Consider the following 27,803-nt stretch of genomic DNA (forward strand, 5'->3'; position numbering starts at 1 on the left):
ATATATTTGAACATTTCAGTCTATGAAAGTTCTGGCATGCAATTCGGGCAACAACAACAAAAAAAGATTTCAAAAAGATTTTACAGTCATAAACATTGTGACTAGTGAGGCACAACGTGAGTGAAGCAATTGTCTCACTTCACCGGGCGCCCTCTCTGGGACACCTGCGGGTCCCCAGACTCCACTTTGGGACACGAGGCAGTTCCACCTCGCCTCGCAGCCAGCAGAGCAGACACAGAGACGCTCCAGCTGCAGGTCAACAACAGCGAGTCTAGCCTAGTGAGTCACAGAGTGGTACCCCACCTCCGCTCTCAGGACCGACGGGTAGAAAGTTAGCTACGTCGTCAACAGCGCGCGCACACCTGGAACTGAGGACATGGCCTTTGGGCATCTCATCCCTCAGCTCAAGCTGGAGGAGCCGCCGGCGGAGGACGGCTCGTTTAGGAGCATCGCCTTCCGGCATGGACACCACCAACGTGGGAAGGCAGGTTCTCCCTGCAGCGACAGAAAACGACACAAGTAAGAGAAATGTTCAGTGCTTTCTGCCATGAAAGGGTTTAGTTCAACTCCGACCATGATCTTTTCCAAACCTAACCAAGCGGGTCTGTTTCCTAAAACCTGAAGAGATTTCTTTCAGTGTGTCCAAAAGCAGCCACAGCTTATTTTGACCAGCTGTTTCTTCTTGACTTGATGACAGTTACCGTGTCATTGTGGGAAATGAATTAAACACAGCAAAACATTGTGGCGTGGCATAGCAGGAAAAGCTCATGTGTATTTGATGACGTTGAGAAGAACTGCTTTCCATTGAGGTGAGCTGGTTCATGGCTCCATTGTGCTTGTTGGGAGTTGAGGTGTACCCGAGCCATCGTTGGCTAAAGGTCTGATGTGAGTGCTTTTAATAAGCAGCCTAGCAGAACCTATAAAGTAGCTCTGTAGAATATATATATATATATATATATATATATATATATATATTATTTTCAGATTCAATTCTGTTACACCTGTGCATCATTACTGTAGAAACTCCTACAGAAAAACAGAACAGCGATGTAAACCTAGACTGGTAGTGATGCAGTACGCTGTTATTTTGAGAAAAGCTGTCATTTTGTGTATGTGCAGTGTTAACCCTGGGAACGTGACGAAGAAGCCATGTAAATGCCGGCACGTAAATTATCATCATGTGATTTCACTTGTAATCAGACATAGTTTTCCATTTTCCTGTTAGAGTGTATCTCCTAAATGGGTACTTTAATGTATAAATAGTGCAGTGTATATCATATTTCTGCCATAGTAAGGTGTGTGTTCTTGTAGTTTTCTTCCGTGTGGTTGTACATCCAGAAAACGGCTGGTGGAAATGGGTTTACGCTTTTAAGGAACTTGACTCATGCAAGATGCTGCAACGTGACTGTGGTTTGAGACATTGCTGTGAAAACGGCAGACATCCCAGCCTGTTGCTACTGCACCTGTCACCCGGGACAGGTGTGATCTAATTGGGGCTTTTGTCGAATATGAAAACTGGCTGTTAGCAGCCACGGTGGTATACGCTGATTAGGTGTCCATCCCTCCCTCTGTTGAACAGTTATCAGCCCCTCCAATGTCACAAATCTATCTTGTGGTTCTCGGGGCAGAAATGATGCCGTGCCAACAACGTCGGAGCCAGATTGCACAGCTCAGTGATGGTGTTAGAGCACTAAGGGGCGTCCGTTTAATGATGTGGCTGGTAAAGGTTTCTAGGCTGGAAAAAAAAGGTTTCTTCTGCATTGTGATCAGATTAAATCAAAAGTGTTGAAATATGCCAAATTGTTCACGACATACGCCCACCCCTGGGCTTTAAAATCTCGAGGGTACTTTCTAGCCTAAGGAGCTGCGTCCGTGTTGTTGCTTTATTCCCATTTTTAGGAATCATGTTACCAGGGAAAGAAATCAAAACAATTGTTCTGTGTGTCTAAACTTCGACGATCGCTAGAAGCAGTGCAGACTGCTGCACATTGTCCAAAGAATGTCTTCACGCTGGCACTTTTGGGGCCAATTTAATGTTGCAAATTGCAAGTTCATCCTCCTCCCTTCTGAAAAAGAACGGCCCATCGATTGCCTGTGAAATTACGAGCTGATGGATGCTGGCAGCTCCACTGAATAGTTCGTACAGTTGTCACTTGTCAGTTGCCAAAGCTTGTCTCGTGTGAATGTAGATTTAGGTTTCATATAATTGCGGTGCCAGTCCCTCTGGCATTCTCTGTTTGCAGTATAGCGGTTTAAAAATGTCACTGCTGCCCTGGCGTTTTTTTGGCTACATCGCTTCTCTTTCCTGCTGTGGGCCATTTATAAACCATTACATTATTCATCACTGAATGATTTGTTTTTCGCATTGCCTGGAAAATCTGTCTGCTGTCATTGACCAAATGATGGGATTCACATATCACATGATAATGTGACGGCTATAACGAGACTCGTGTTATGTAAGTTTTTTTTTTTTTTTGTCGATTCAACTGCTTGCGTGGGTTTAATTTAGAAAACCCATAACTTCTGCTCTTTTGGTGCATACTGTGGTCCGGTCAGCGGGAATTTTACTGCCAGTTGATTAAATTGCTCTTAGGGAAGCACGAATAAAGAATTCATCTGGTCCACCCCGGCCCATAACACTTCTTCCCGGATGGATGAGAATGGATGTTTTCGCTTCATCACCTACCGGTACTCATTTCCAATCACCAGAATTAACAGCCACTGCTGCCAACTGTGATGTCATGCTTTACCTGTCTGGGATACTGAGGACAGGGGTGGTAAGAGAGGACAAATGAAACCACTGAAGGGGTTCTGTAACATATTATAGAGTATGATCACTTTTTTTTGCCCAGATTGTAGTATTTTTGGGTCTGTCAAAGTTATTCTAATGGGCCTATCTATGCGGAGAGATGGAGTATTATGGGTTGGAATCACATCCTGGCCTGTCAATCTGGCTGTGAGGTTGTTTTATAGCTTTTCTTACCAGCAATATCCAGGAAGCTCGTGTCACATTGTGCAAAGATGGTTAGAAATCTTCCTGTCATCACTGTCAGCACCTCTCTTACTGCGCTTGTCACTCATTCAGGGCTCCTAATTCTTTTATTACCTTGAAATTCAGTCAGCTCACAGGCGGCCCATGGCCCATGCTGATGGCAGTGGACTTGGCTAAGGTGAGGTGACGCACATCCTTCATCCGGCAGAGTCAGGGGAGCCCGACACTGTTGGGGATTTGCCGTAAGGCTCCTTTTTCAGACTGCACTGAGATTATACAGTCTAGTGAGGCAGAACGGGCTAGGACCTGCTGGCCCAGAAATAGATTTTTTTCAAGTGTCATGATTAGGGGTGTAACGGTTCACAAAATTCACGGTTGGGTTCGGTACGATACAGTGGAGCCACGGTTCGGTACGTTTCGGTACAGTAGAAAACTATAAATGCCAGAGAAATGTACTTTGATTTTAAAATATATTTATTCATGACAACTAACATCATGAAGTTATTCTTTGACTTTGAACAATGATGGAACTAAACCTGAGTGAATGTGGCTCTTCATCAATAAAGGTTTGAACGTGGCTCTTCATTAATACAGTTTAAAAAAAAAATTTTTTTTATTTTTATTCAAACGTAATGTTCGGTTCATCATGCGTACCGAACCGTGAGCCTCGTACCGAACGGTTCAATACGAATACGCGTGTCGTTACACCCCTAGTCATGATTCTAAATTTGTGGACGGTGAATTGGAAGGACGGTGGCAGTGCACACATTACCACACACACACATTTTTCAGTGAACGGCTGCAGAAAGTGTGGCTTTAAAGAGTGTTAGACATTTAGCTGAAGGAAACATGGGCGAGTAAACTTTAAAAAAAGATGGCGTCGTAGCAAATGGCATTCACTGTAATTGGGAGGAAATGGAGCCGCCAGAAGGTACTGTAGATCAATGACAGTAAATGTGTCTGCTCCTTGTGGCTATAGGCTTTGCTTGGACCCTTCCTCTGAAATGCCCGCATGTACTTCATGTGCCATAGAAGGACAAACATTATTATTAGACTGTGGGTGATATGGGGCCTGAGGGGTTTATTTTATTGAATTTTGTCCGTTTGAGCTCTGCGGCTGATGTCACAGCGCACTACATGGACGCTGTGTGTGTGTGTGTGTGTGTGTGTGTGTGTGTGTGTGTGTGTGTGTGTGTGTGTGTGTGTGTGTGTGTGTGTGTGTGTGTGTGTGTGTGTGTGTGTGTGTGTGTGTGTGTGTGTGTGTGTGTGTGTGGGGGGATTAATGAGGAACCAGTCAATGCTGGGATATGGGGGTAGATCCAAGCCGTCGGGACGAATTGATCCTTTTTTTTCTCATCCCTGTGAAATCATGTGCAGCGGCTTCCTCTGATAATCCACAAACATTGCTGAGATCAAAGCCATGAGGTAGTGCTTTTTAAACCTGGGTTTAAGAAACGGGCTCGTCCACCGTGGTCTATTTTGCCAAGAAAAACTATCAGATGAGTGATTGTTGACAATAGAGATAACGGGACGAAAGCCATTCTCATTAGAACGTTTTACTTTAATAAGTATCTGGGGCAAAGCAGGCTTTCTTTCACAGCATATTTGGGTTCATGTGTATCGTGGAAGAGTTCTGTGCTACTGATCTCCATGGTTCTCATTTGTGTGAGTCTCCGTGCTGTGAATCCTGCTGAGAAGCTTGGGAAAACACATTTTTATTAATTTATTCCAAACTCCACTTGCAGTGAGAACATTGCAGACTCATAATAAAATGCCCTTCGAACTCCTGCAAATATTTCATCAGTGAGAAGTCGCTTGCTTTACCGTGGGGCTCTTTCACTGTATAGCAGCCATTTCATATTTGACACGGGAGATTTCATTTCCCAGTTACAGCAAAGAGTCCATCTGGTAGGCCGGATGCTGTAACACATTCCTGACCGTTCATATGTTGCTGCAAAGGATCGCGCCAATGCAGATCGAACCGGTCAATTGGCAACCATTTAAAAAAATTCATAATATTTAAATTCTAATTCTCATAATTATACGCTCGATAACCGTAATATGCGCCCTTGCCTTTAGTGCGTTTCTGTTTTTATGACCGCCTGCCCGCCCTTTGACCTTTGCTTGCCAGTTCTAGCCCTTTAGATCTGTTTTTGTTTTTGCTGCCCGGAGATCTAGAAAAAAATAAAGTCTAAAAAAAGAATGTGAAACTCTTTCTGTGACGTCATCTTTACTTCTTATGTCTGTCAAACTGATGTGTGCTGTAGTTTCACAGCAGTGAGCCCTCACTTGTCTGTGACTTGAACTTATTAGAAGTTAATTTCAGTCCAATAATAATTGTTTTGTTGGTCCATAAATTGTCAATTTCCCCAGGGTTCAGCATCTAAGCAGTCAGGCAGGCTGCAGTCAGTTAAGCTCCTCTGCAAGGTAATTAGATTCAGATAATCCAAACAACAAAAGCCATAATCCTGCTCAAATTCACTGCGTTCTGTTGGTGTTGAGCCGGCAGACCTGATAACAAAACTGCAGCGAGAGAGATTATAAAACTGAGCTGTTTATTGGATCATAAGGCACAAGTTTACCCACATCAATGTTGTGTGCTATGTCAGAGCGATGTGTTCGTCCTGTGTCATTCTGTGTTAAACCTTTTGTTGTTTGGTGTAACTGGTTGGATAATTGTTTAAAGATGTGACGAATGAATGATGATGTTTTTGTATACACCATCGGTATGTGATAAATCATATCCTTCGCCTGTGCACACTGTTCTAGGACCTTTATTTGACTTGTGCTCAAACAGAATTTTTTGTGCAGAAATTGTCAGTGATAGAAAAACAATTGACAGCTTTGTCCTGTATTGTCATTCATTTAAATTAAAGGGGATCGATACAAATGCCCTTAACGACGAGTACAAATGATTACGTGTAAATATGAAGAAAGGATAACCTCATAGTCATTTGCTTTGTTTTTATATCAGCAAAGCATCATGTCAATACTGTGTGTCTTAATACCATGTGTAGGCATTTCGCAGCTTCTCACTTCCTGGCTCCACAAGGCCCTCTGTTCCTCCAAGGCATCACCGCGGAGGCTGACTCACCCAAGGGCCCCAGCTAATGAGCCAACGCAGGGAAAGTGATTTCGTCTCCAGCTCCCCACCTCCATACCCGTGCATTCCAAAGATAAAACAGGGCGAGTCCCCCGGGCCGTGGCTCAGTAAAGCCCTCCAAAGTAATTTCCTTTCCTCTGACTGAAGAGGCAGATTAATTATAGACCAATAAAAACTAGGATCGGGTCTAATTAGTGAGAACGGTGAATAGACGCAGTTGTGCTCTGTTAGCAGGTACCTTCGCGCTTGTAAAGATGCACCTGTGCTCCAAAGTATTTCCATGACATTTTTCTCAGGCTACTGTAATTTATTTCTCTTGTAAGACATAAAAAGAAAATATTTAACATGCAAAGCTAATTTGCGTTATACTGTGTACTATGGGGGCTAATGTGCTAAAGTTATGTTGCTAATCTTCACTTCATGTTTTCGAATACATTATAGTTATTATTATCCCCCAGTGGAATGTTTGTGCATCAACACCAACATATTTCAAAAGCACAAAACATTATATAAAATGAATAAAAAACAGTAAAAGTCCCAGAGATCTCCTCCTCCCACACACACTTACATTGTAACTGCTAAAGGTTCCCAAAGGTCCATTTCTCCTTGCCTCCATTTAGACTGTTATCTTGGACTTCTTCCAGTAAGTTGACTACACACACGGTATTAATGCTCAATCTGTCCTGAAGAGTCTGGATATCTGTTACCTATAAATATGCTGCTCATCATTTCTGTGCAAAAGTTTCACCACAGTATTCCACCACCATCACAAAAGTGACTCAAACCTCACCTGCATTCCATATTTTTTAAAGTAGTCATATTCTATGTTCACTGTTCACGGTTAGTTTTCACATCATTCAGTGTGGTGTAGATCACTGTCCACACGGTGGCACAATAGCATTACTCTTGTTAATAAATCCTCTATGCACAGACAAGCGGCTTAAATCTTGAAAATTCTTCTTGAAAATGAGAAGGTTGAAGTTATTTCAGGGCGAAGGCTGGCGACCCTTCAGGTTCTCCAGAAGATGTCAGGTCAGGGTCAGAAAGGTTCAATGATGTTGCAGCCGCATCAGAAACAGTTAATGCCAAACAAGTCCCTGACATCTCTGATACTCGGTTGATCACTGGAGCTCAACCATAGCGGCACACACAGAGTGTTCCATGAAGCAGCAGCCAAGGTTAAGCTTTTTAACGGCACTAAGGGGGAACAGACATCTCAGGGACTATGAGTGGAGAGACTCTCTGCGAGCTGCTTCGTTGTTTTGGATTATTAGTGGGAGTCGAGGACAAGACATGACAGGAAGTGGATTGTATTTAGCTGGCCAAAAAATTGCAACTTCAGCCTTGTTTTCAGCAGCTATGTGTGGAGCAGCAGAACATATGTTCACACTTAATGAGCTAATGAGCCCATCAGTTCAGCAAAGCGCTCTGAGTCGGTCCAATGCGCTCTCAAGTCATAATCACATCTCTCTGAATCAACCAATATGAAATGTTGATGAACGACCTGTATTCTCATTTCTTGTTCACAGCTCTCTGGCTATTATGGTGCGTAAGTAATACAAAGTAATGCTGCCGTCGGTAACTGAGTGCTGTCTGTACGTAGCCTCATATGTAACAGACCGGAACGAGAATGGTGTTGAACTTCTCTTTCGAACTAAGAGAAAGCTGATTAGCGTATTTCCCAAAATGTCAAACTCTTCCTTTTAAGACCTTGTGTTTCTCTCTCATTAAACGGCTCTTGTTCAAAAGCCACGATGACATTTACAAACCAACAAATTCCTTTTGTCTTGTACACATGTCGTTGCGATACGTGTACAGAATTTAATTTGCCGCACAGCTGAGCTTCCAGTTTGATTATGCAATCTAGTACAATCTAAACACACACGCACACACACACACACACACACACACACACACACACACACACACACACACACACACACAGCCTCTGTGCATATTGCTCTCCCCCACTCTGCTCTGCAACAATAGTCTGGGAAGCCTACATTATTATTTAGCCCGTGTGCTTCAGCCTGCTAATGGCTCCTCTGTAATCAAACACCATTCATCCACCCTGAGGGTTCAGCTTATTCTCTGCCTGATTATATGAATACCAAATACCAGTTTGTGTCGTATAATATAGGCATCAAGCACATTATTTTATCCTCAGTGCACTTACAGAATGCAGCGAGACCAATTGTACTCATCCTTCTTACGTGTATCATGTCGTTTTTTTCCCCCACGTGGCGACAAAGAGATGAGAGGGTGGAATAAAGTGTCACTGTAACAATATCGTCCTTTGAGCCATGACTTGTACAGTATCTCCCTCACCTCTCTTCAGTAATTATCCTCTTACTACTGCTTTGAAGAGAGGGAGAGGTTATGTTGAACGCTATCTGCAGTGCTGGAGCCGTTCAGTTGTTGTTGGATGAGGGTATTGAAATGGAGAGGGGTCACATTTGTCGCTCGGTTCTATTGAATCAGTGAGGACGACTGTTGGCTCATTTATGAGAACTGAGTCTTAAAATGGTGTCGGTTAGTTTGTGTAATTTTTTTAAAACAAAAGCCATCAATGTAGTCTAACCGTTCAGCTTAGTTTACCACAAATCTTCAAAGTCTTCTATCTGCTGGCTGAGCAAAGCAGCCCCTCCTCCCTCTAACTGCAGGCAGGAAAATCACTTCAGCAGAGGACAGAGGACAGAGGACAGAGGACAGAGGACAGAGGACAGAGGACAGAGGACAGAGGACAGAGGACAGATCTGATATCTGCCTGCGTTCTTACAAATAGAAATGACCTGCCGGCATTTATTGACTTATAAGATTGATTTCCAGTGAGATGTGAGTTTGTATTGTGCCTTTACTGTTCTTGCTGCTTTAGAAAATGTTTCTATATTTATATATCCTGTTTTGAATTGATTCTTTTTTTTAATAATGTAATTTTAAAAGGCAATTATTTCGCAATGAAAAAGAACTGATATGAGCATTGATAAAGGACCGAAGCGATCAGGAGTTTTGATGAAATCACACGGCTGAAGAGGAGTTAAGTTTAGTCGTGGGTTCTAAAAGAAGCATTCAAAAAAAGAAGTCGTATCGGATGTTAACAGTGACGCATTGTCAAAGAGGAGCCGTGATCAGACCTTTAATGAACAGTTCTGTAACTGTGGCGCTAAAATATACCATAGAGTTGATCCCACACCTCTACAACAAGCTAAGCTAAGTAGCATCTTTGGCAGTGTCAGTTGTCTTGCATTCCTGTCATTGTCTCCACTACAATTACATTGGTGGTGATCTTAAACATACGTCTGAGACATCTTGGGTATTCAGTGGAACCGACAATTGCTGATTTCGATGTTTACCTTTTCTCAAAGAGCTGCTGGTGCTCGCTAGACGAAAACCCTCTGTCATTACCCAGAGGGAAAGCAAGAGAGCAGCCATCTGCTCACAGTGCATTCAGGGTCCCAGCTGGATAGGACTCACTCTCATCCTGTAAAGTACCAAAGCAGTGATCACTGCTAGACCAGACGTTTTGCTTTAAAATATGCCAGCGAGTTCATAATGTCTTTCGCTGTTAATACCAAATCAGTTAAGTATGCTGAATATCTACCGCATGGGCAGTTATATTACACTGAGCGCTGCCTAAAAAGGAGACGCTCACACAATGTTTCCTGTTATATGAAGGTAAATGCAGCACTGCAACACTAGCAGACTGAGGTGGACAGCACGCAGTCGAGATCAGTAAAGAAATGATCAGATTTGATTGATTATTTTCACTTCAGATGTCCACTGTATCAGATTAGGAAGTTATAGAGTCATACATTTTTGGCACGACTTGGTCAATAGACATGACAGACCACGTGTTGGCCCCTGACCAATCATAGCTTGCCATATTTCCCGGTGTCATCGGAATGAAGGTGCTGGAGACCAACTTCCAGTAAAAAAAAATATAAACAAACAATCGAGGTGTGTGTATGAGTCTAAAAAAAAAAAGAAGAAAGGCATGACCTGCTGTTTTCCAGTTCCAACTCGCATCATTGAGACAACAAAGATGCTGATGTGCTTGTGTATCTTCACCATGAAGCATCCGTCACACAACAGTGGTGGGTCAAACTGACATTTTGCCTCATGGTCAGGATGGCTTGGTGCTGTGTATTTCCTTCGAAACTAAATTGAACCGGCCAGGGGAAGGCTGCCCGAGAGTGTCACGCTGGGAACATTTTCTTTATTGAAGAGGCAGAGCAGGCTCGTTGTTGTGGGGACAGAGTGGATACCAGCAGATCTAACGAGTGACCCTGCATCAAGAGAAGACCTGCGTGTACCGGTCAGTCTGACCTCAGCTGTAAGAGAAGTTTGCATGGAGACCTCTTCAAACACTGAAACAGAAACTTAACTTGTAAGTATTGAGACGCTTGAGTTGACGGTGGGTGGTATCTGTAGAGCCCAGAGGAATGGTTGATTGCAGGTTCATGCTGCTAAATGATTCGGAAGATGTTTCTGTCTTTGCTGATGAAATCTTATTCAAGACACATACTCCTCCTGAGATGCTCCATCCACCTTTACCAAAGATCCCGAGTTTGCTCTCGGGTGTGTTGGCAGCATCAGGCGTAGGCTACACAATACAATATAATGCTTGTAAACGACATAAATGTTTTCTGAATACTCTTGATTAATCTTGCAAAAGCAATAAAGTTTTACCATCCAAGAATAACACTGAATGAAGCCTATACAGTAACGCACGACTGCAGCGTGTAACGAGTATCAGTAAGTGCTAACAGGCACATTGCTCCTTAGCCTTGTCTCTAATTGTGGGGAAAATCTGCCCTCGGCTCACTTTAATAACATGAATTTATGATTAATAATAAAGACGGGAGGAAAACATCTTTGTTTCCTCTTTCAGAGAGATTCCTCAGCAACTAAGTTGCTAATGCCCTCCATGCCCTGTGGGTTTTGTACAATGGTTGCACATCTGTACGGTTGGATTTACAGTCTTGGTCTGACAAATACTATTAATGACGCCCGAAAAATTGCAAATGATTGCAGTTATGATAGCTGTAGTTTTACCAGCTGAAAGAGCTCAAAAGGTGCATTTAATAATCAAACATTCAATTTCAACCAGGTAGACATGGATGGATTTAGCGTTTTGAGTCAAACGTAACTAAGTCTTGTACTTGTTAGTCTTTCCCGATACAGTTTCTGTGTTTAACTACTGCACTGCACAGCAAAAACAGCTGCGTTTGAAGGGTTTTCTTATAAGTATAGAGGGGGAAAGTGATCTGCATGTTTATCGGTCTCCAGCTGCCTGTTGGCAGTAAGACTGCAGGCAGAGGGCCTTTCATCTGTGTGTCGAGTTTTCAAACCCTGAGTTCATCTACAGATTAGAGATGCCATGCTTTTACTTTTTAATCACAATTAATGTGTGTGTTTTTTTGAGTCTTTTTTGAGGCTTATTTGATTACATATTGGTTTTACATGCATTTCAAACGTTGAATTACTGCAACTATGCTTACTTACTCTGTTGGATGTTATCTACATATCGTTTAGTGTTTGATTGGTTGTCTTTCATGTGTGGACATAGACCCACATTTGTGTGTGTGTGTTTTGTTTTTTTAGTTCTTTGAGAAGCTTGTTTCAGAGAAGAAGAAAACATCTCAAGTGATTGGTCCAGTCCCCAAGCCTGCTGTTGTAACTACCTTTCATTATACTCGATGCTGGACCCCCCCCACACACACACACACACACACACACACACACACACACACTCCTGCTGTGATCCCCTTAAAGCATGGGGATTTTCAACGTGGGGAGAGAGATGGGGAGGTGGCGGTCAGAAGGGGGAAGGGGGGGGTTGTAGTTTTAGGGGAGATTCTCGTAATAGCGCCTTGCCTGTCCTCTTTCTTCCGTTGTGCCTTACAACCGAAGGCTCAAAATAGAACACCTCTGAGCATCCAGTGGTGCGTACGGTCGCTTCGTGCACAAGGGCACGCACGTACAGTGAAGCCCATTTAAGTGATCACGGGCATGGGATTAGCAAGGGAAATCTTACTCTGTTGCACTGGTCTCTGACTCACTCTGAAAGATTTGTTTTATTCATTATGTCCATTTTTACATCACAGCAGAGAGGCATCCTCTGTCCTGTCTGAATCCCTCCTCACACATTGCCCCGGGTTGAATGTGTGAGTCATTTTGTTAAATGCTCAATCATCCAGTTTAATTTCATCGGAGAAGGGAGCTAAGTACTTTTCATAGCCAAATGAGGTTACATCCCCATATTATGGTACATTTGGGAATATATCCGTGGCAGGAACGAAACACAGACACACGTTCCTGCCACGTTCCATTGTGGAACAGGAAGTAACCAAATCTATTCTACAGACATACTCTGTGAAGAAGCAGACAGTTGTACGGTTGTTTGTGTGTGTGTGTGTGTGTTATTTGCATTATGTTTGTGTGTACAGTACAATGTGTGTGCGCCTGCGGTTGCCTGAGCCACAGTGGATGAGAGTGCATGCCTGAGTGAGTGAGCGAGTGTGGAGCGGGATCGGAGAGGAGAGCAGAGAAGGAGGCAGAAGAAACAGAGCGAGAGGGAGAGAGAGGGGGTTTGTGCAGTGGCAGGAGCGAGTTGCGATTACTCGAGAAAAGGGAGGTGCATTCTCCCACCTTCTCAGGGGGGGGGGGATTTAAACTGGCTTCGGTCTGACGGAGGATTCCCCCGGCTTGTGGAGCAGCGCTCTCTCCTCCAATGTGACTCGGGGACTTTGTTGTGAAGCGAGAGAGGCGCACAGGAAGCAGGGAGAGGGACACCTGCTCCTACTTCCTTTTGTACCCAACCTGCTTGACAGATGGCACTGGCAGAATGATCTTTGACTCCCACCCAGCGACCAGCCCTCGCTCCACTGGCTGAGGTAACGTACGCCAGCTCCTCTCCCCCAGCTTTCAGCCCCAAAGAAGAAAAACATTCTGCATGCCCATACATTCATTCTGCTGCACCGTTTGCATTGAATGTGTTTTTGAATGAATGTGCAAAATGAATGTGGCGGCTCAAAGTGCACGCATGTATGCCTGGAATCTTTAGTCCTCAGACAGTGCCGATAGTGAAGAGAGGACAGGGAGTACCGTGGCTCAATCACCATCAGCGGCCGGTCAGAGTGGAGTTATTCAACATGACTTAGTTGGTGTAACTGTTTATCAACTGTGTTTATCAGTGGTGGTTTATGTTTTTTCTTCTTGTGATAGAGGTGTACAATGACTGACCTCCATATGCTGTATGCCAGGGTAACCTGAGGTCCAGAATGAAGGGTGTTTGCGGCAAGCTGAAGGGCAGCGCCCTGCTGCCAGCACTTTGTTCTCCTCTGTCTGCACCCACCTGCACCTTTAAAAAAATAAAATAAAATGTATTATTAATTTTTAATAACCAGCCCCCTCCCCCTCCCAACCGTAAATCTAACCGATGGTGCTTTTCTCTGTGCCTCGACTGGCTGTAGCTGACTTACAAGTCGTGGTGGCACAAGTTGCAACAGAAGCAGGTGCTGTGTTGCAAATAATAGACTCAGTCCCCGGGGTGGAGTTCGGCCGATATGTGACGCGGAGTGTTGCAGGGTCGGCATTTCTGGTGTAACGATTGGACTTGTGTGGTTCTTGTTGTAGGAAAAGGCAAATGCTGTCGAGTCTCCTTTCAGATTGCAAGAATGACTGCACTCATACCCAACAATTGTATTGTGAAGCACTTTATCAAGCTTTCAACATACAAAAGGATCGAAACAAAACCGTTCTAAACAAGTGCATTGTAGTAATAAGATATATATATATATATTATCTATGTATAATTGTTATTAGCAATAAAAAATTTAGAAATGACCTGAAAACCTCAAAGTACATACAACCAGAGATATTTATATTTAGTTCCACTTGTGTACTCTTTCTCACTCAGGATTAACATCAGATGACTCGTTGGCCATTCGCCAGCCTTTCTTTTAAAACCCATGCTCTCAACACAATGTGCTACAGCTTCTCTAGAGCGGCCAACCCTGTTGGAAATGCATTGTTTCATTTCCTTAGAAAAATAGATGGCAGTCTCCGTAATATCTAGTGAAGACCTGAGCTTTTTGAATGTGGGGAAGTTTGCATCAGAAACAATGGCCAAGTAACCGAGCTTGGTCTCTGTGTAATAATTCACTCACCATTCCCTCTCACCGGCCCTCCCAATCACACAGTCTCTCTCTCTCTCTCTCACACACACACACACACACACACACAACCACACACACACACACACACACACACACACACACACACACACACACACACACACACACACACAGTCTGTCTCCTGTCGTCTGTCTGCTCTCAGCGTGAGGTTGACAAACAGACAAATCCTGAGACTACAACATCGACTGTTTTATTAGAAACAGTGCAACACTTTAAATGAATAGCCAAAGCTTTTAAAAGCACAAATCTACTGTTGAATTATAGCAAATAGTGAAGTACTGGATTGAAGACATTCATTGTTCTGTTGTTACCAGCCCATGATAGAAGGAGTTAAGCTATAGAACTATTCAGTTGCATTTGAGGCTGCAAATATTTCAGCTTTTTTCGCGCACTGATAGTTTGCTGGTGGATTATTAAATCCCTATAAAATGTTCTCATACTGGTACAATGAGTCTTCACTTAAGTCCACAGGTTCAATCTCCATCACAGTTTTGCACTGTATCCTGTCGTAACGTCCCCATGCACACTCACTGCAACATGTATCAACTAAATGCATCAAGTGGAAATGCAAATTCCAAATCTATAAATGCTGAACTAGTTTGTGAGATCAGGGACAGCTTATCTTTGCCCAGACTGCAGGTGCATTCATCAACAGCATTGTACTCATCTGAAATGGCAAGATCTACAAATGAAATATTGAGCAGTGTTTTGTGTTTATTTTGAGCTGTCATTGACCCTGCTCATTATGAAGATTGATGTTGTGTCCCCAGGGTCACTCTCCTGCTCTCTAGTGCTGAAAGTCACACCGTTCGCTGTATATTGAGGATGCTGTGGCTTCCTGCCTCCCAGACAAATTGACAAAGCAGGTGATTTGTAGTCTCTGCGGTGCCGTACTGTAACCAATCTGGGCCTCGGTTGAGGAATCTGTGGTGAGGTCCTGTGTGAGGTCAGCCTCACAGTGGACAGTGTGCAATGAATCTGTGATTCCACGAACTGCCAGGCGCTTACTTATTTTCATGTTTTCTTTGTTTCTTTCACATTTTATTTAAGTTTTCTTATGAATACAATTTTCCTCACGCCCTTTTAAAAAAAAACATTTTAAGCAAAATGAGAAGATCAAAGTTAAACGAGGGAATGAAATATGCTCAACATGCATGGCATTGCCCTCTATTGCTCCCAGTCAGTAAATGATTTATTCACTAAATGCAATGTTAAACTCATCCCTGCGTTGTTGCATCTTTTCAGAACACCATTATTCAGTTACCTTGCATGACTCTTTGCGCTGCCTCGTTCTTTTCGATCTCGGAGGTCATTTGATGTTGAACATAGCCCCATTTTCTGTTCTTGCCTCTAAATGATGATCTCTTTTGGCCCACTCTCCTAACAGCCTTGCTGTGAGCTGCTGCATTATCATTATCTCGACACCATCTGCGGAGCACACCATTGACTCCTTTTCTGTGCGTTGCTTTCCAGTCAGAATATTTGCGTTCATTTCGGTCAGACTTGTATTATAAGTGCTGAGCCTTTTCCGTCACATGAAACGGTGTCGTGTGATTTCTATAAATCCCACTCGAGTGGCCTGTGTTGAAACTCTACCCCTTTGTAATCCCTGTGCTAATAAACACTCTTTATTAGCATTCCCTGACTAATCACGTCCTAATAAAAAAATCACTTGAGGGTCCGCATAGTCCACATGCTTGACTGGTATTAACAGGTGTTACCATAAGCCAGAGTGACTTGAGTTGTGGGGACATGCTGAGTTTTATTAAGTGAGTTTTATTAATTGAAAACATTTGACAAAAAGTTACTTGAATTGATTTACATAAAGAATGGGACCTTGTGTGACCTATCATCACAAGAAAAAGGCTTCTGTCCAAGGTCCATGCACAGGTACGGTACGTTGTTTTTTTTTTGCTGTTATCAGTGTTCCGGATATTCTAAAACATATTGGTTCAGTTCTGCTGCTCTGTACTTTTGAGTTTCTCATCGAGTTGAACAGAAGTCATAACATCCGATGATCATTGAGCTAATGCAAGGAAGTCGCTTACTTTACCTCTGGGAAATCACCGAAGACAAAAACAAACTTCCTTCATGTCGCACAAGAGAGCGGATGAGACGGAAAGAAAAAGCAGAGGGTTGGCACGGCACCTGCTATAATTAGCAGCTGTCATCACGATTGCTTGTATGAGAGAAGAACGTTTTTATAATTTCGCTTACTGCGGTTGTCTCGGAGCTCCTCTCCCCTTTAACAACAGCAATTTGGAAGTGTGGTGTTCATTCAGATTGCACCCGGTGGCAGAATCATTTCCCACTAATGACTGCCTCGCTCTGTGGGTTTACCATGATACAACATGCTTTGCATATGAGACATGCTGATTTTACACACACACACGATAAGGCTGAGGAACGTGACAGTACCTGAAAGTAGAATCAACATTACTAAAGGCAGGCCAGTGTTACACAACGGATGTTTGTTTCAGTGCCAGATGAAGGAAAATGGTAATTCAGAGTGCAGAAGGAGTTAGCAGAGGAGGAGTGAGATGAGGTCCAGAGGCCAGACAGAGAGGCTGCAGACAACTGTTAATCAGCAGGTAGTTTATAGATTAAATGTCTTCGTTCGGACATTCATGTTCCTCAGAGGATGAATCCTAATGACTTTCACGTTTGCGGCTGTGAGTGAAATAACTATCGGATGGATTCACGTGAATTTTGTTCGGTCCCCCTCAGGATGAACTGTGGTCACTGACTTTTCATCGATAGCCACCATCGGGTCAAAATTACAAAATGGTCTGTGACCAAATAAATGACATTTAAAATCATCATATGCTGGACGTTGTATCTACCGTAGTGCTAATTAGCAAATCAGCATGCTAACATGATAAACAAAGCTGGTGAACATGGTAAACATAATGCCTGCTAAGCAGCATGTTAGCGTGGTGGCGTTAGCATTTAGCTCAAAGCACTGCTGTGTCTCAGAACAGACTCTTTGTCCTGTTGTTTTCATGACGTTGAAATTTGTCTCGTTTACTTTGGGAATTCTGTCGGTGTAATAATTTCTCCTTTACACTTAAAAGATTGATTCCTCTAACTTGTAGGCTACTGAGTTAGAATGGTTAAATAACCCCATGACCATATCGCCAAGGAAAATTAAATTATGTGTCCTAAAAAAATCACAAAACAGTAATCAATCGCAGGGAACCTAAACACCAATGGCAAGTATTTAAAATCACTCAAACCTATAAGCGTAGAGAGGAAGTTGACGGCAAACGTTCCTCTCTCGCTAGAACCTTGTTGTTGTTGTTTTTTTCTTGGTCTAGTTTGACCGGCCTGTCTCCTTCTTTCGTCTTCATTTTGATTGATTTGGTCAGAAGAATCTTCAACTTACTTCTTTGTGTTGGCGGATCTTTCATGACCCTCAAGACTGTGAACTGTAATCGTTGTCTCTAGCTGCTCCTCCATTTTGATGAGTGTCATGGGCTCGATAGTTGTATTGAGCCCTCATTTTTAAACGTTTAAGTGGGCTGTAAAGCACAGGTGTAATTGATCAATTCAAACAGCTCATGTGTTGACATGTTCCACTTAATCACCTGTTCCTTGCCCGGGGCTGTTAACCTTTGCAGGAGACGCCTTCTGATGAAACCATTGATTCTGAATTGCAGTCATTGTAAACCGGGAGCAATTTCTTTCATCACAAACTAATTTGGATCTGCATCACGAGAGCTAATGATGTCACGTTGTAGATCTCAGCTCACGAGGATCGCGCCTTGCTTTTAGGAAATAATGGCCACAAAAATAAACCGGAATGCATAAAAGCACTGAGGTGTGTGTCAATTCACATGCAGGTGAGAGGATGAGAATGTTTGAGAGCAGATAAGAAACACAAAATGTAGCACAGACTGAGTCAGAGGGGAGTCTTTACAGAACCTGGGAGCACATCCTTTCCCACCAGTTACCTGCAAGACACACACACATCACAGATTTAATGAAATAGGCCACAGAATCGCTTTGTTTATCCACATGGACTTATGACACTGTTCATAAACAATCATCCTCGTTTGGCAACAACAGAAATGGATAAAGAAAGCTTGACGCGGGATCTTGTGCTCCCATTTCACTGTTTGCTTTCGTCCACAGGTCTAATCTACAGTGTGGCCTCAGACCCTGTCTCATACACGAATGTCATCCCGTTCAAAACAACCCTTTGGGTTCGGAAGCAGGTCCAGCAGTTTCATTTTCAATTCTAAAATGTATTTACAGCAAAAAAAACAAAAAAGCTGATAACTTCTAAGCTTGAATATTACGTTGCTATTGTGCTTTTACTTTCTTTTTAATTGAACGCATTAGGATTTTATTATAACAACACGGCTGCATATTGATTGAGGCAAAATTGAAGGTATCCATTACTGTCACAAGGTAACACCTTTCTCCATTCACGATTGATGCAATTGATGCTGTGGTCCTCGGAGAGAAGCTGAATATATTCTACATTTTCTTCAGCTACAGCTGCAACGCTGTAGCTGCTTAATCGCGTCACTGAAAGTTCCAGCTTGCGTATAAATAACAGCCTCATGATGTCGAACCTCCATCTGAAATAGCAACTTAACTTTTGCATTCTTGAGTTTCTCTCATATAATGCAAAAAGAGACCATTTCCATTTTTGGAAATGGCATCGCTAATGCCACACTGTCATTTTACGACACGGCTCCAAACTGTCTCGGTCCCAAATGAAGGAATGTATTCTAAATGCTAAGAGAACAAACTTATACGACAGCATTTCTGTTCATATCGGCTTTTTCTGTCGTTGAAATGAGACGACGTGCTGTGCTAAACAAACAATAAGTCTTTGTACTTCATTGCTCTTTCCTATCATGTGTTATTGCAGAATATCTCTTTCAAAGCAAATAACCCCAATTTAGTTATCTCTGAACCCTGCCGAAATGATGCTGCTTGTAATTAGATGATGCGAAATGTTCTCCTTTGCAACACAATGAAAGGTCCACACTTGAGGGAGAAGTTTACGTAACTGGCAATTTACCTTTACTTTTCATACCTTCTACTTGAAGAAGTTCATGCCGAGTTGTCAATGGCACTGGCTGCAGGCTTTAATTAGAGAATCAAATAAGGTAATTGTAGGTAATTTGAGATTCAAAGTTCATTCTTTACTTTGTGTCACCACACGCTACATCTATTTGTAGCGTGTTCTGGAGCATTTCATGCATCTCATTATCTTCATCAGCGGAGGGACTTTGCTCCGTTGTCATGGAATTTAGACGTTCATTTTATCGGCTCACTCAAAGGACTTTGTGTCTAATGGTGGCCTGAAAGCTGAGGTAGAAAGGTTTGCATAGAAAATAAAAAATAAATCGTCAAAGTTTCGGCTTGCAGGCCAGCAGGACAAAAAGTCCTTCAAGAGCTCAGAAAAAAACATCACGGTCTATTATCAAACAATTAATTCATGTTCAACCTGGATATCATTCGTCCATGTTATAATCAATAATTACCAGAATTAACAGTAAATGCAAAATTCCAGCTAAATATTATTCTAGAGAGACAAATGATCAACCATGTAGATTAAGCCAAATGGGCTGGAAATGACCATCGGTGGGACGTCCCCAATGTGTTGTCTGCTATTTACAGTCATTGTAATGACCGGAAAAACAAAAAAACTCAAGTCCTCCATTGTTTCAAGAAGGGAAAGCTTGTGTGAAAGAGTGTAGACACATTTGGAAGAACTTGAAGCTCATTATCTGTGCTTAAGTAGCCCCAGTATAGATAACGAACCAGCCATAGTCTCCAACAATTCAAAGACACCCTCTCCTCTGATAACAGAAACAACTCCAGCTTCTGTCTGCCAGCTGACTTTAATTGCCCCGTGACTCTTTATAGTCCCCCGTCTCAGCCGCTGTCGGCTTTCTACAGTTAGTGCTCCCTCTATGGATCTTTTCAATTTATAATGGTGCAGGTTGTGAATGTGTCCAATGGTTCACATCTGTGGTAGGACTGCTACTGAAGGTGTGGATCATCACTCTACTCAGCCTGCACTTGTAACTGTAAATCTCATTTGCAAAACGTGCAAATATACACACCGCCGCAGTGACATATCGAGCAGTTTCACATGTCTCTGGGAGTGTGATTTTTCTCTCCAACGCCTGCATCACAGTTTATCAAAGGATACTGTCAACGTGTTGCGGAGATAACGGTCTGCTTCTGTGTGCACACTGTTTGTCATTCTGCTCCAATAAGAAACGTTCAGCATATTCATTCCCTGAAAAGGACCGGAGGATTGTTGCCAAGAGCTTTTCAAAAGAGACTAAAGCGCTGAAATTCTGAAAGAAAGACAACTATTGTGTTAGTTGGCTGCCAGCTTCATCCAACAACAAGCAGCGGCGCTCCCTGAGCAGCATCACTCTGCTGCTATCAGCCAACATCCCAACAGAATGGGGTCGATTTAAAGCCCCGATGCCAACTCCTCCTGTTTATAGAGACATGTCTCTCTGCTGCGGTGGCGTGAAATGACGTTTCGTCTGGGTGTCAGACCAGCACACCATGCTTTGTCACTGAGTGAAAAAAACAACACAAAAAGGTATAATTGACTTTGTTACACAGTGACTCACAGCTGGTTCATCCATAACGGTGGGAGGCCATGAAGCCCAAATGCCATTTTGTCATAATCTCTGGGATTTATGATCAGCATTGCACTGCGTAGAGGAATAGGAGCGAGACGAGGATCAGTCTTTTAAGACATGTGCTCCTTTCTTCGGCTGCGTTCTCATCGCTAGTGTCATCACAACAGGGTGGGAATGAATTTGAGTTTGTCCTCGCTTTGTTGACTTTGTTCGGGAGCCTCGTTAGTGAAACAATTTGCATATGTTTTGTGTATCTTATTGCCGTATGTTCGGCTACTCTGGCAGCATGAAAAGCATGAAGTGGATGAGATGTTGATTTTAAAGATCGGTGAGAAAACATTCCATTCTACAGATTCGCATATAAATGTGAAGTTTATCGTTTCTCTAAATATTTGCAGGAGGGCTGTGGGTTGCCAGGTCATTCTTTTTTTGAAATAATTACAGTAACAACACTTGTATTAAACAAGACGTTGGTTTTACTTGTTTTAACCATTAACATAAACATATCATCACATACTGTTGAAATACTAAACACCCTCGCTACTCTAATTGTCTGTTCATGGCTGCCCCCATGCAGACAGCCGTCTAGGCGACTTCAAGTACGTTATTTTGTGCAATAAATCAATAGCACGCTTGTGTTGAGTCTGATATTAATGCCAGTAGATGAGTAGCATATGGTAGTACAACTTGTAAAACTAACATTGATAGTGGGTAACATTTGCAGGGACCAGAATCCATGAAGTACAGACACTATAGTAACATCTAATGGTAACCAGTTGGAACTGCAACATCAGCGATCAAGTCTCTGCCATGAGTAAAGAAGCACAATATAATGCAGTCTTATACAACACCAGTTCAAAGAACATCTTTCTGAAACAATGCGCACAAACATTAGCCTGCTTTTTTTTTAGGTTCCTGGATTTAGAAATTGAGTCTCAATAAGCTAAAAGACAACGTAAAGACACATTTATCTGGAGCAATGTGACAGATGCTTTGTTTAAATTTTGTAATTTTGCATATATATAATATATACATATGTGCGCTCTGGGGGAAACAGCCTGCTTTGACACTTTGGAGGATGATATCAACATGATTCATGACGGAAAAATCCACAGCATTTTCCTCCAATATGGTGTTAAAAATAAAAACCAGCAATTAGTTTATTTTAGCAGTTCTACAAAAATGAAACTCCTTTGCGAACAAGAAGAGTTTATAAACAATACATGCACCACCGGTGAACAAACTTTTATAATCTGAAGTTAAATATAGCAGTGAGCCACCGTCTTCCTGTTGTTTCCGTGGAAACCAAGCCAAATTGTATCCACCCCACGCCTGTTGTATATTTATTACCTCATGTCTTGTACACAAAATGTACGTGAAAGAGTCTTTTCATGAATCCGTGCGGGGACGAGGGGGAGTAGATAATAACAACTACAGATTCCTCTCTCTCCCTCCATTCTGCTGGAGCAGATAGGCGGCTGGAGATGAATGTCGTGTTGGAGCAGACTGCAATTACTTCACCACGACTGGTGCAAAGTCTCATCCATTGTTTGTCCTTCCCCATCTCTCCGTTATTCTCTCTTTCTCCACTTTTCTCACTTTCGTTCTTTTTTTTTTTCCTGCCGCTCTCACACACTTTCCTTGTCGCTTGCTATTGTTACCAGTGCTGTCAATCTGAGACAGCCGGATGGGTCAGTAATGGTATGCACGACAGCACCTTAGACGTTGGGTTGTGCACCTGAGACGAGTTCAGGTGTCCAACAGATATAGAGACATTTAGAATTTTCTCCAGCTGCTCATTAAGGTGGCAGCTTGGACAAAAGGTTCACAGGACAGGGCCTTACCTATCGTATACGTAGTCAACAAACATTTGTCATACAGGCAGACACATTTAGAAAATCGCATCACTTGAATAATTTACAACAGCTTGACGACTCGTAGCCAACCAGCAAAATTGGCATTAACAGAGCTAAAAAATGCTTCTAGTTGCCATACTTCAAGAACGTTTCTGTTTTTTTTTAACGAGACTATAGTTGGCACGGTTTTCAGGCACACTGTCATAATTCTGTACTACATTTTCCACTTCGAATGTACCACTCAGCTTGAGAAATACCTTTGCAAAGGTTTGCCATATTCTTTTCAAGCATGAGAGCAAGCTGGCCTTTTTTTTTTTTTTAAAGAGACAGGCACTATTGCCGGTATATTCAGACGGCCCATATGAGAAAAATAATGTTTTTAGAACATTAAAGCATCGAAACATGTTGTAGTGGAAGCCCAAAATACAAGTATGACCCATGTGCATAACAGACGAATGTATTCGGGCATCATCATTGATGATTAGATAGTCTTTGATGGGAATAGAGATATGCTGAGTAAGAAAACCTCACGGTGTCTTTCTTTGGTCTGAGGAAGCTAGCCAAGATCAGGTTGACAGGTCCCTGATGATGTTGCATCTCTCAACCTCAAACAGAAAACAACTCTTTAAAAGTCAGCAGCAAAATGATTGGTACTCAGCAGAAAAAACAATCTGAACTGTACAACAAACAGTTGTTAAAGAAGGCAGAATCCATTACATCTGACAGTACCCACCCCCCCCTGCACTTACAATTTAAGTGCAGGGATTTAAGAAACTAACAGCTGTTTTTTTATTCCATTTCATTGCTCAACTCTGTGAAATGCGGGTAGCGTCAGCACATTCCGAACCGTGCCTGTTTCTCCTTTCTTTCTTCTTTTTCCAATTATATTGAAACCTGTGTCACGTGTTCACCTTTTACTCTTGTCTTTAATGTGATTTCATCATGTGCGGTAGTGTTCTCTGCTTGTCCTGTGTTTTTGTTTTCATTGCAGTAGGTACCAATTGTCCCCTTGGGACAAACAAAGGACTTGAACTTTGAAGTTAAAAGAACAATTAAAAGGACAAAACGTGATTCAGAAGGAATGGTATGAACCCATTTCTGTAGCCGCAGGAGAGCCGACTAATGGAAGTCAAGAAGCCATGTTTTTGATGAGATATGTGAGTTTAAATTGTTATTATATTATTTTAAAAGCCCATTGGGTGGACTGTATAAGTAATCTGCATGGGGGAAAAGCACTGTACTGGGATTTCCAGGCCACTTGTGGTTTTATTTTTCGCTCTCTTTCTTTCTGCCACTCTCATCAATAGAGACATTGTTCGAGCCGTCCGTAGAATCCCAGAATTGAGTTGTTTCTGCCAGACAACAGGCTTTTACATGCGCCGCGCACAAGGCCCCAGAAAAAGTCAGTCTTGAGAGGGGGGGGGGGGGGGGGAATACACAGACTCACAGTTTAATTGGCCCACCTTGTTAGTCTGTAATCTTTAACCCTTTGTTCCCAAAGAGGTGGAAAAGGTCAGGTTTCATTTTCTTTGACACAAAAAGTCACCGCAGACTAATCATCCCTGCTTGTGTCATCTTTTAATTAAAACTGGTGGGCTCCTGGTGAAGTCTGGTGGTTTTCAGGTGAAAGTCTGAGTGAGTGTGCACCCTGCTGGTGACTTTCTCTCTGCTGCCTGCCAGCCACTGCATCCAGCCACTGCAGCGCTTTACTGTATGAATGTAATTCCCTTGTGCAGTGCCTGCAATCACCCCTCTTGGAAGCTTTCATATATACAAACATGCATTTAGTATTTCATACTAATAATTCAGATTGTTTTCACTTTCATTAAAGGTGTTTTTGGGGTGTTTTTTGCCATGTCAGTGAGTAATGTTTTCTAATCGAGGACCCTGATATGTGATGGAGAATAGATGGCACACCTGCTATTGTCCAACTTTTGAAATACGTGTTGATTGAATCACAGAAACATCTAATAAAAGGTGTTCATGTAGTCCTTATCAGTGTTTTTACTGAATCAGATATTTAATAAGCCATGTGCACCCTGCACAGACGGGCCAGCTACACTTTATGAACAACAACACCGTCAAATAAATCATGGGAATATTCAAAACCAGGTGGATGTCGCTTAGGACTCGGGCCATAAGAGGTTAAAAGGAGGGAGGTCATTGGTGGCGTGTGGTCAGACACTGATAGGTCACCGCTCAGTGGTCTGCTCTCTGCGGCTCTCATCCGTGAAGGAACCGGGCTGCGGGTCTCCGCCTCCAAGACGCACTGATTTGAGTTCGTCAAGCGGAGGAACCGACGGATGTATTCAACCTGTCAGCATGGACGAGTTCCGCATACGAAGGTACCCACTCTGGTGGGTTCTCGCCGGTGTCTGAGTCGGGCGGACGGACAAGTTCGTGGAAGTTGGCGAGGTCGAATCGAAGGTAAACAAACAAACAAAACCGCACGTGATGTAACAGATGTCCGACTTTTATCGGGGTTTTCTGACGTTTGTTGGAACTTACAGTTGTTACTTTGGCGATACATGTTTTGCATTGTCGACCCGAAACGACGTTAACTTCGCGAGCAGTTTAATAAACAGACGAAAACTCAGCTCGCGACAAATATCCACCAATTTATAAACATTCATCAAACAGTAGGCTGCTGGGCACACCGTGCAACTCCAGTTCCTGCTGTCTGTCTCAGACATGCTGCTGTTTGTGCATCACCTAACGTGTTCTCTATTAAGCCTTAAAATAAACATGTCTGTCAAAGAACGATTGTTCAAACATGCACGTGCTGTGTTTGCACCTGCTCTGTGGAACAGGGGTTCCCAGCGTCCTTTAACATCTATGTTGGAGGGTCGTGGGTTCGATCCCCACCTCCGCCTGGCTGCTATAGTTGGGCTAAGTTTAAATTAGCGGTCAGTATTTACAAATGACTATTTTCTGTTTCGTGTTGCTTCACGTGTAGTCTATTTGCATTGTTATGAGTTCTGGATTTATTTCCTGTTTTCTTACTAACTTCCAAGTTCTGTATGCAGAAAAAAACAGACTGTTTTGGTCATGCTGTGAAGAGCATAAACAGGAACCTGAGTTCTTACTGTGTGCATATAAGCCCCAACCTGGTACACGTAACCCACCAGTCCAACAGTGATCCTACTTGTTCCACGTTTGAACCTTGACATTGGTAGCAACAGTCACTTGCCTGTAATGTGTCCAGTAAAAAGTTTCAACAGGAAATTGTAGGTATACGTTCTGTAAGTTGTTATAAAATGCTTTGTGGAAGTGTGCTAATCTCCATTCTAGCATTTTATTACATTATGTTAGTTTGGTCCTCAATAAGCGCAGTATGCTTTATTTGTTGACGTAGACACATGTAAGTCTCTGACCCAAACATCTGTCAAAAGAGAAAAAGGAATTTGGTCGCATGTATGTACCGTAGATGCAACACAGAGTGAGAACACACAGTAACCTCACATTAAAGCAAGTTTCCTGTTTTCTCTCGAGAGATTTTGTTTTTAGCAAGAATTTTGTATTAGATAAAATGGGTGTCGTCTCTGTGCTTGTTTCTGTTAATGCTGTAACAATCCTCTGGTCACAAGAGTTATTCCCATATATTCTTGCAAACTTTACTTTGAGCTCAGGAAGCTGGCCTTTAAGTGACATTTTTAATCATCTCATTATTTCTGGGGATCTGATGCCACACCCTCCGGAGCCGCTGTTGGTCTTGGATGCAGATTTAGGAGCTGCCAGTTTATTGTTACAGTAATAATAGCCGAGCGAGACTGATTTCATTCAGTAGGTAATTACAAAATGTGCTATAAGAAACAACACACCCACGCACACACAAAACAAGCTCCAACTGGTTCAGAAGCTTTCACTACTAAATTAATTAGTTTTATTGATTCATAGATCTACCTGTCCTGATGAATTCAGCGGTATCTTGATGTGAACGGTGTGTGGTGGTGACTGTACCAGGCTTGGACTCTTGGTTGATTGGTCCTGTAATGTGGCTGCTGTCCAGCTGTTTAAGAAGACATGTCTGTGTTACTATGCACATGCAGCACAGACGTGTCGAGAAAAGGTTTTCAGGGGCGCTCAAGCAGAACCTGCGGTGTTTCTCCATGTGTCCCAGCAGGGTCATGATCAGTGTGGTGCGTTTCTGTGATTTACCTTGTGAGACATGATAACCTGAATTTTTAGTGTTCTCTGACATTTTCCTGTCATACAGAGCATGTGACACTTGAAGCTAAAAGAGAAACTGTCAAAATATCCACATTGAATGGTCATTTTTGGGGAAAATACACTTTAACCAAACTCAAATGAGAAGATCCTTCCGTTCATTGTCCAGCTTCTATCCCTGGGGGTTGTTTATCACAGCTTAGCTCAACAAATTAGAATCCTTTTAACAACAGTTTAATTTATAGCGCACATACCACTTGGCACATTTAGAAATACACCTTCCCAACTGTGTGTGTGTGTGTGTTAGGAAACGTTTACAGTAGGTGTTATAGCTGTTTCTTAAACAGCTTCTCAGAAAACCATGTGGGAGTTGCCGCTTTTTGCACATCTAGATTCAAGAAACGTTAGAATGTGCTGCTGTTCTGCAGTTGTAGTCGCCGTGGAAGGGCCTGTAGCTCACTCTCAAACACAACAATGCGCTCCCATGAGAGCAGTCACTTCTCTTCACTGTTTGTGTCTGTTACTAGCTCTCTCTCTGTGTGTGTGTCTCGCTGTCTCGGTCTCTGTCTCTCTCTTTCTCTTTCTCTCTGAATGAGATTACTTTGAATGCATCTCACAGTCTCATCTCTCCCGGCTTCCGGCAGCTCTCCGTCTCTCAGCTGTTTGCGGCCGTCAGGCCTGGGAAAATGCCTCTGAACCCCACAGGAAATGGCAGTTGGTGAACAGACGGTGCTGTTGCTCGCAGTTGTTCTCCCCTCGGTAGTTCTGTAAATACACTCGTTTTATTGAGTTTAAAGGATGATTCTTTTTTTTTGGACATTTGCACACTTCACAACCGTATTTCAGGCTTTATTACGGAG

The sequence above is a fragment of the Melanostigma gelatinosum genome (assembly GCF_949748355.1).
Source record: "Melanostigma gelatinosum genome assembly, chromosome: 7".
In the NCBI taxonomy this organism is placed as follows: Eukaryota; Metazoa; Chordata; class Actinopteri; order Perciformes; family Zoarcidae; genus Melanostigma; species Melanostigma gelatinosum.